The sequence below is a fragment of the Synchiropus splendidus genome, chromosome 9 (genome assembly GCF_027744825.2).
Source record: "Synchiropus splendidus isolate RoL2022-P1 chromosome 9, RoL_Sspl_1.0, whole genome shotgun sequence".
Taxonomy (NCBI): domain Eukaryota; kingdom Metazoa; phylum Chordata; class Actinopteri; order Syngnathiformes; family Callionymidae; genus Synchiropus; species Synchiropus splendidus.
The window spans coordinates 820,657-829,697 of NC_071342.1; the positions used below are offsets into that span (position 1 = coordinate 820,657).

General features: G+C 46.3%; 1 long non-coding RNA gene across 1 annotated transcript; it reads left to right on the plus strand.

Annotated features, from left to right (window-relative positions):
* The first annotated feature begins 4,531 nt into the window (after positions 1-4,531).
* On the plus strand, positions 4,532-8,841 carry LOC128765117 (uncharacterized). The gene is made up of 3 exons (XR_008415824.1): positions 4,532-4,676; positions 4,765-4,883; positions 8,235-8,841. It is a non-coding gene; the product is annotated as an uncharacterized LOC128765117 (long non-coding RNA).
* Positions 8,842-9,041: the final 200 nt, after the last annotated feature.

Genomic DNA, 9,041 nt, shown 5'->3' on the forward strand with positions numbered 1-9,041 from the left:
GTCTTTTCCATTGCTTCCCAGATCCGCGAGTGAGGCAAAAAGGGCCTCAGCTCTACAAAAGAGCAAAAAAGCAAAAGAAAATAAAGTACTCCAGCACCTTTGTGTTCAGTCGTTTTTTTTTTATAAAGATCTGAGGGAGAAAAGTCAACTCTATCTCAGGAGCTCCGCACACACACGTCCACATTCGGCAAACGCCTTTTCGGCCCGGGATAAGCTGGGTTTCAAACCAGGTAAAAGAAATGTTGATAACCCCCTGAAATACAGTTAAGAAAGGTAAGTTTAGTGCTGAATATACTAGAAAGAGTGATTTTCCTATAGTTGTAGGTGATATTTTCATGTTCAGAGGCTATTCTGATCAGTGAGTGAACAGTGCAGAAAACGCGTTTTCAGCCCAAGAAAAGGTGGTTACAAACCGACAAAAATAAAAATGTTGATAACTCTCTTAAATCACTTTAGACAGGTTGAATTAGTTCTGAACCAATGAGGAATACCTTTTCTGCTATAGTGGGAGGTGAAATTTTAATCTTCTGTGGCATCGCTGAGCAGTGAGTGAACAGCACAGAAAACGCGTTTTCGGCCACAGAGAAAGTGGGTTTCGGACCGTATAGGAATAATGATATATTACTAAATAAATATATTAAAAAAAGATATATCATTGAATTGAATTACTTTAGAATGTTTTGTTAAATAATAATAAAAAGATTGCATTCAACAGATGCGGTGAGTAAGGGTAAGGTATCATCAAGTTGACCCTGTATCCATGGAAGAATATGTGGACTAAAAATGGTGTGTGTTAAATGGCAGGAATGGCAATTGTCATGGGACTTGATCATCCATGGGGGTCGTAAACCAAATGACCAGATGGAGAACGGATGAGATGACAGAAGCAAGCCAATCAGAAGAATGGATCGGGTTCTCAGCTACCACCTATTATAGGCAACATTTGGGAGGATTCATCAACATCGCTCCAGACTGAGTGGAGTCAATACAACATGTTGAATTTGACCCATGACGACTAGGACCATAAGAAGACCAGGACCAATCAATGGAGACTACACCCCAAGATGGGCTGAAAGCATATAAAAAGGGTCAGGCCCAGATAAGTTTTGTCACAGTATTCTACTTGAGCTGAGGCTAAGGCAGAGATAGTTGATGACCCAGGGCCCTGAGTAGGTGAATAGACTCCGCTGGCAAGGAATAAATTCTTTTTGATTTTAACTTGTAGGTTTTTGGTAGTCATTGTCACGAGTAAATGAAAACGCGGAAGATACATTAAAGGTGTATTTCCCAACAATCGGCAAAAATTAGATCGTTGATAACCCTCTTAGGAAAGTTCAGAAATGTAGGTTTAGTGTTGAATGTACCAGAAAGAGTGTTTTTCCTATAGTGGCAGGTGATATTTTCATGTTCTGAGGCTATTCTGATTAGTGAGTGAACAGTGCAGTAAACTGTTTTTCAGCCCGAGTGACGGTGGTGTTCAGACCGACAAACATAAAAATGTTATCACTCTGAAACCACTTCAGACATGTTGAACTTGTTTGGCACCTACTAGAAAGATCCCTTCTGCTTTTAGTGGGAGGTGAAATTTTCATGTTCTGTGGTATGCCTGAGAGAAGAGAAAGTGGGTTTGGGACCGTCAAAAATAAAATTCTTGATAACCCTCTAAAAACATTTCAGAAATGTAGGTTTAGTGTTAAATATATTAGAAAGAGTGTTTTTCCTATACATGCAGGATAAATTTTCATGTTCTCAGGCAACCCTGAGCAGTGACTGAACAGTGCAGATATTGCGTTTCCAGCAGGAGTGACAGTGGTTTTCAGAATTGACAAACATAAAAATGTTATCGCTCTGAAACCACTTCAGATATGTTGAATTAATTCTGCAGCTACTAGAAAGACCGCTTCTGCTGTAAATTCAGGTGAGATTTTCATGTTCTGAGGCATTCCCTAAGCAGAGAATGTACAGTACAGAAAATGCGTTTTCAGCCCGAGACAAGCTCGGTTTCTGACCAGGAAAAAAAAAAAAAAATGTTGATAACCCTTTGAAATACAGTTCAGAAATATAGGTTTAGTATTAATTTTTTTTAGAAAGACTGTTTTTCCAATATTTGCAGGTGAAATTTTCATGTTCTCAGGCATCCCAGAGCAGTGAGTGAACGGTGCATGAAACACATTTTCAGGAGGTGGCGCTGTTGTACCAGACGGTGATAGAGTAGGTGAGGATGGACTGGATGATGGCTGTGTAGAACTCCACCAGCAACTTCGTCGGCAGTTGTAGTTTCCGTCGCTGCCTCAGAAAGAACATTCTCTGCTGGGCCTTCCTGATGAGGGACCTGATGGTTGGCTCCCATTTGAGGTCCTCAGTGATGGTGGTTCCCAGGAAGCAGAAGGAGTCCACAATAGGAATAGGTAAACCAGCCAACATGAGAGGGGACAGAGAAACTGTTACTCTCCTGAAGTCTATGAACATCTCCACTGTCTTCTGGGCGTTGAGCTCCAGGTTGTTGTAGCTGCACCAGGACATTAGCCGCTCCACCTCCCTCCTGTAAGCCGACTCATCTCCATCTGAGATGAGCCTGATGATGGTGGTGTCATCCGCAAACTTGATCAGCTTCATGGACTCGTGGCTGGAGGTGCAGCAGTTAGTGTACATAGAGAAGAGCCACGGAGAGAGAACACAGCCCTGAGGAGACCCGATGATGAGGGTCCGAGTGTCGGAGACAGTCGTCCCCAGCCGCACACACTGACTTCGGCTGGTCAGGAAGTCTGTAATCCATCTACAGAAGGAGTCAGGCACGTCAAGCTGGCGAAGCTTGTATTCAAGCAGAGCTGGAAGAATTTTGTTAAAGGCACAGCTTAAGTCCATAAACAGGATCCTGCCATAGGTTCCTGGGCAGTCCAGATGCTCCATAACAAAATGAAGGGCCTGGTTCACTGCATCGTCCACAGATCTGTTGGCTCTGTAGGCAAACTGCAATGAGTCCAGGTGAGAAGCAGTGATAGATTTCAGGTGAGAGAGAACCAGGCGCTCAAAGGACTTCATGACCACAGACGTCAGTGCCACCGGTCTGTAGTCATTCAGTCCTGTGATCCTGGCCTTCTTGGGAACAGGGATGGTATTGGAGGACTCAAAGCTGGCAGGTACATGACAGGACACCAAGGAAGCATTGAAGATGTCAGTGAACACTGGAGCCAGCTCAGCAGCACAATGCTTCAGGATGGCAGGGGAAACTCTGTCCGGACCTGCCGCCTTCCGAAGGTTCAGCCTCCTGAGCTGAGTGCGCACGTCCTGCTCCATGATGTCAAGAGAAAGAGGAAGAGGGGGGAGGTGAGGGGGTGGCTCATCAAAAGTGTCTGTGATCGACGTTGCTGTCTCAGTGACATCGTTCATCTTAGTTGTGTCACTAAGAGACAGCATAGTCCTTTGTTGTAAAGTGGAACATGGGGCTGGAGAGACCACAGAGGTGTTGGTGCAAAATGGCTGCTCAAAGCGACAATAGAAGTTGTTCTGGTCCTGTGCAAGAGCAAGGTTGTTCAGAGTGTGGGGGGCACGTGGCTTGTAGTTAGTGAAAAGTAAAGATGGTTTACAGACCGACAAAAATAAAAAAATGTTACTAACTCTCAACTCTCACTCTCACTTCAGACAGGTTGAATTAGTTCTTCACCCAGTATATATATATATATATATATATATATATATATATATATATATATATATATATATATATATATATATATATATTAATATAAATAAACTGGCACTAGCACCGCACGTGGTCAGGTACAGAGCTTACTGCCAGGTGGAGGGTTTGGATATGCGGCGCCGCGTTTCATCTCGCTTAGCCGTCATGCGCGATGTGCGATGCGCGATACCCTCGCCCCTGGAGCTCGACTACTCCCCTGAGGAGTGACCTTCCCACCCGGCGCTGACAGAGCCACTATTGCGCAGTGGAATGGTGTCTACGCCGTCTGCAACCGGCTCATAGCGCTTGAGATCTGGCTCTTCATGAGGTCTGTGGACAGGCTCATCCATCGCAGAACCTCTCTCACTCCACCAGAGATTTTGGAGATTCAACAGTACGTCGGTGCTCTGCTCGCAGCGCCTCCTCACACAGCCGCCGCCCAGGGGGAACACCGTCGCTGGTCGAAGGGGAGGGGTGAGCCCAGCCGTCCGGATCATCGCCGCGCTGATCATCGCTGCTCCTCTTGGAGAGACCAGTCGGTCTCTCAGCTCTGCACCCTCCAAATGCGAAGGAAGAAAACTTTGTATCTAAAAGTATGCATCTGAACCAAAGTCTAACTCAAAAAAAAAAAAAAAAAGATGCATGACTTTGGTATTTGGTCTGTTTCTTCTCCGCCCAAAATTAGGGTTTATCACCCTCCAAGTTCTCTTCCGGTTCCAGTCAATGCGGAATCCTGCTTCAAAATGTGTTTTTGTTTGATATCGTCTCTAGAGACGGGGAAGTTTCTGGAGCCAAGAAGTTATGTTTTTTTTCAGCTTCGCCACAATAAGAAGCATAGGCGTCAAATAACTCTTTTCCGTCTCTCAACAGATCCCGGTTCTTGCCAAAAGTCGGGAGAGTTTCAATTTTGCCATTAACTCTTCTTATTATTCAGACTTGCCAGTTTCCAGCAGGGGTCGCCACAGGACCGCGAAAGCCACCACTTCATCACACAGTAGGCGCTGCATGCCAGACCGGTTCTGTTCTCAGCTCCCTCGTGCGATGTCTGATCCGATGTCTGTCTGTGATTCTTTTCTCTGCAGCACTCCAAACCTCTCGTAGGCAAGCAAGACATCGTCATCGAGAGAGTCATCTCTTTCTGAGGATGATTGGGCCGGTCCCTCGGGTGTCCATCTTAGGAGAATTGCAGTGTCAGATCAAGGTACACTGCAAGTTTGGGACCCTACTTCCCCAGCTGACAAAAGCGAGTCTGTTTTTGAAGAACATTGGGCGCTGAGCACCGATGGCCTTTTCGACCTGGACCTGCCCCGGAGGCCGGGTACGTTCCTGTGCTCAGGGCGCCTGTCTTGACAGAGTATCTTCCGAATTGAAAGCGCATGTCTCCCCACCTGCCCATATGGATCGAGAAGACACTCGGTCATTGACACGCCCTTCAGTTTCACAGTCAAATCCCAGGTTCCGCGACTTCAAGTGGACCTGGGTCAACTCAGAGAACCAGCGGTCATTTCTGATGGAGGAGGTCCGCGCTCTCCTGTCAAAGGAAGTAATCGAGCTAGTGCCAAAGCGATCCTCTTACACTGGGTTTTACTCCTGGTACTTTCTGGAACCCAAGAAGACAGGAGAGTGGAGAACTGTTCTGGACCTCAGTGTCCTCAACCAATTCGTGACCAGACAGCGGTTCTGGACTACCACGAGACTCCTGGAGTGCGTCAGAGTGTGAGAGTGGATCTTGATCTTGCACACTCCAACTTCCACAACACGGTTTGGCCGAGTCACAGAAAGTTTTTCCGGTTTGGGCTCGAGGGTCAGGTTTAATACAGCACTCTAGTGCCTCGCACCTTCGCAAAGTGCGTGGAGGTGGGGCTCGATCCATTAAGGAGACAAGGTCTCCGAATTCTGACGTACTTGGAGTACTGGTTGATTCTAGCCAGGTCGAAACAGGAGTCATGAGCGCACACCAGCTTGGTGTTGGAGCACATCGTGCTATTGAGACACAGAGTAAACCTCCTGAAAAGCGCACTCCCAGTCAGAGTCCCAGTCCCAGACAGAGCACGACGTTCGTGGGGTCATGCTGGACTCAGTCTGGACTCAGAAGGCCTCCTGTTTGCCCTTCCTCCTCCTTGCCTTCTTCTTTCTCTGATGAGGAGAATTCAGCTGCCGACTGTGAGAATGATTCTCGTGGCTCCAGACAGCTCCAGCTGGTATCTGGAGATGTGTCAGATGCGGATCAAAGGCCCCTGGGAGTTCCCTCCATCGAGGTCAGCGCTTCTGCAAGCATCAGGAACCCCGAGGGCTCCCCCAATACAAGGACGACCCTTCAAGATTTGACTTCTCCAGGCTTAACAATCAGTCACATGCCGGATGTCCCATTGATTCTTCAGAACGCTAAAGCTCTGTCAACCCTCAGAGCATACAATGCTAAATGGACATTGTTTCCCCAGTGGTGTGGAACCCTGTCAGCCTCCCCAAAATCGGCACCTATTCTCTAATCCTCTCTTTTCTCCAACATCTGGTTAATGAACATCGGTGCAGTGCTACATTATGGGTATATGTAGCAGCCCTTTCCATGCTACACAATGGTCTGGACGGTCACCCCGTCGGCGAGCATCGTCTAGTGAGCCGTTTCATGAGGAGTGAAAAGCCGGTGACATTGCAGGCGGTTTAGTGCAGCAAAACGTGCATCTCCTTGACAGCCGTCTGACAAAGGAGCCGGCGGTGCCAGTCAGACGTCCGGTATGGACGGCCATGGTAATTGCCCATGGTTCTCAGGTCAGGCCACACTGCAAGGCTGGGGGTTAAGCTTTGTGGTCAAGATGACCTCATAGGAGTTCCAGAGTCCTGGGAGATGTTCTGGAGTACTCACACGAGGGTGTGCTGCAACCTGTTCAAGTCCTGCAAACAGTCCAGCAGCAGGGGGCAGAAATTATGAGGGGTCCGCCGATCCAGGGGTGTCCCCAACAAAGCATGGCTACTTCAAGGCTAGCAGGCAGTCCTCTGCCCCCCTGAGGTGCAGTTCACTATTCGAAATGCTGAAGCACCCGCAACACTCAAAGTATATAATGCTCAATGGGTGTGGACTGCTGTCCGTTGGGTAAACATCCACTGTTAGTCCAGTTAAGACCCACCTCCAGACACATCTGCCCCTATTGGGATCTTGAATTGGTATTAAAGTCTCTCTTTGAAGCTCCCTTCGAGCCACTTGATCAGGCTCCTTTGGAGCTGGTGGCTTACAAAGCAGCTCTCCTGCTTGTCCTGCCCTCCATCAGGAGGGTTTGGAGAACTACGTGTCTTCTCGATTAGTCTTTTTTCCCAAATTTCTTTGTGCCTCTTCTGAGGTCAGCAATTTTTCGGTGAAGGCTTTCTGTCCTACCCCCCACCCGGATGAGAACCACTGGCACTTGCACAAGGTGTGTCCCGTGAGGTCGAGAGCTAGTGTGAATGGAGTCAAGGCCGTCGGGAAAACAGATAAGATGTGGGTGGCTCTGGCAGGTGGTAAAAAGGGGCAACATCCATAGCTGCCTTCTGAGGAGTTTCTTTGGCAGAAACCGGCCAAGCAGCCTCCTCGGGTTCCGCCTCAACTTTTGCAGATTTCTATTTGTCTGACGTAGCAGCTTCTTCTTTGCCTCATGTTGTCCTGTTTACAGGTACTTCCAGCAGCTCTGGTCAATAGATGAAAGAATCATTCTCTTCCGCAGCGCTTCATCATGGGCCAAACGTTTCTCCACTGGCGAGTTTTCCCTTCAAATGTGGACGTTTAATTTGTGCCAATTGTGTTCATCCACGTTGGTCTCAAACAAGTGCTGTGGCTATGGGATGGCTTTAGGTTCCCCTGTGTAGTTGCCAGAGCAGGGACCTTGGGGGTGAGGTCGTTGGCGCAAGACGTCTAGTAGGCAGGACTGGCGTGAGACCTGGCGTGTGGAGATAGCAGCAGGTCTCTTGGCACGCCACCCCTCTTTGATATGAGACAGGCCACCGGTCAATCTTCACCTACTTTGGCGACGCTTCTCCTGCGCACTTATCCGCAGTGGTGGCCACCACGGTTCGGCTGCAATCTTTAAGGCGTGAGGTCTGGACGTTGAAGTTCTGTCCTGTTTGCACTCCACATGGTTTATCTCAGGTCAGACTATGTGGTGAGGATACTCTCTCCACCTACTCAAGTTGACCTGCATGGCGGACCTGGAGTTAAGGGCGGAGCCCCGGCGAGTTCATCTCCACATTAGCCCAAGGTTCTCCCATCTCCGCTACGCTCGGACTACAGTCAAAGAGAAATAATAAGGATAATAATAATAAGGAACGATTGAAAACTCTCAGGATAAGTCATAGGGAGTGGAGCTGTGGGGGTATATCCATCATCAGAGAGAAGAAGGAAACCACAAAATGTCAAACCTGTATTGATTTATGGCCCCCGGAGGTAATAAACCCTTCCCCTTCCGGAGGTAATAAAACCCCTCCCCCTTTGTTTCTATCAACAAGAAGTTAAAATAATAACCCTCCCCCTTTTTTATATCAACAGGAAATTAAAATAATAACCATTCCCCTTGTTTTATGACAGGAAGGAAAATAATGAAGGTCGAGGGCGGATGCTACATCCTGTGTGATGCATGGGAGGGGTCAGCTGCATCCTCACAGTGTTAGTAGCTACAATATTATTTCTGGTTTAAACATTTTAGAAGTTATTTAACATCTTATGAAACAGTTTTTCATTCTTGAAATATTTCTTAAAGATAACACAGGAGAAACAAAACACTTTTTTAGTCTTCACTAATAGTTCAAATGACACAGCTACCCAACTCATGCACCATTTTTTCAAAATGTGTTTAAAACAGATAATTTCTACTTGTTTGAGAAATACTTTTAGTTTTTCAGAAAATAACATTCAGTGAACAAGGATAAAACAAAAGGGAGGAATACTTTTAGTTTTCAGAAACTAGGGTCAAGCAATGAAAGGATAAAACAAATGAAAGAAATACTTTTAGTTTTCAAAAAAATAAGGTTGAGTGAACAAGGATAAAACAAAAGAGAGAAAAACTTTTAGATTTCAGAAACTAGGGTAAAGCGATGAAAGGATAAAACAAAAGAAAGAAATATTTTTAGTTTTTCAGAAAATAAGGTTGAGTGAACAGGGATAAAACAAAAGAAAGAAATACTTTTAGTTTTCAGCATTAGTTCAAATGACACAGCTATCCGACTCATATGAGTTTCTGTTGAATCGGTCTATTTAATTTTATACCCTGTGTGAGTGATTTTTTACTTACTCAGGAAATACTTTCAAAAATGAGGTCAAACAGTGGGGGAACAACAGTCACTAGGCCTGACTCTTTCTCAGACACTGAAACAGAGTCCATGATACGGGTTAATT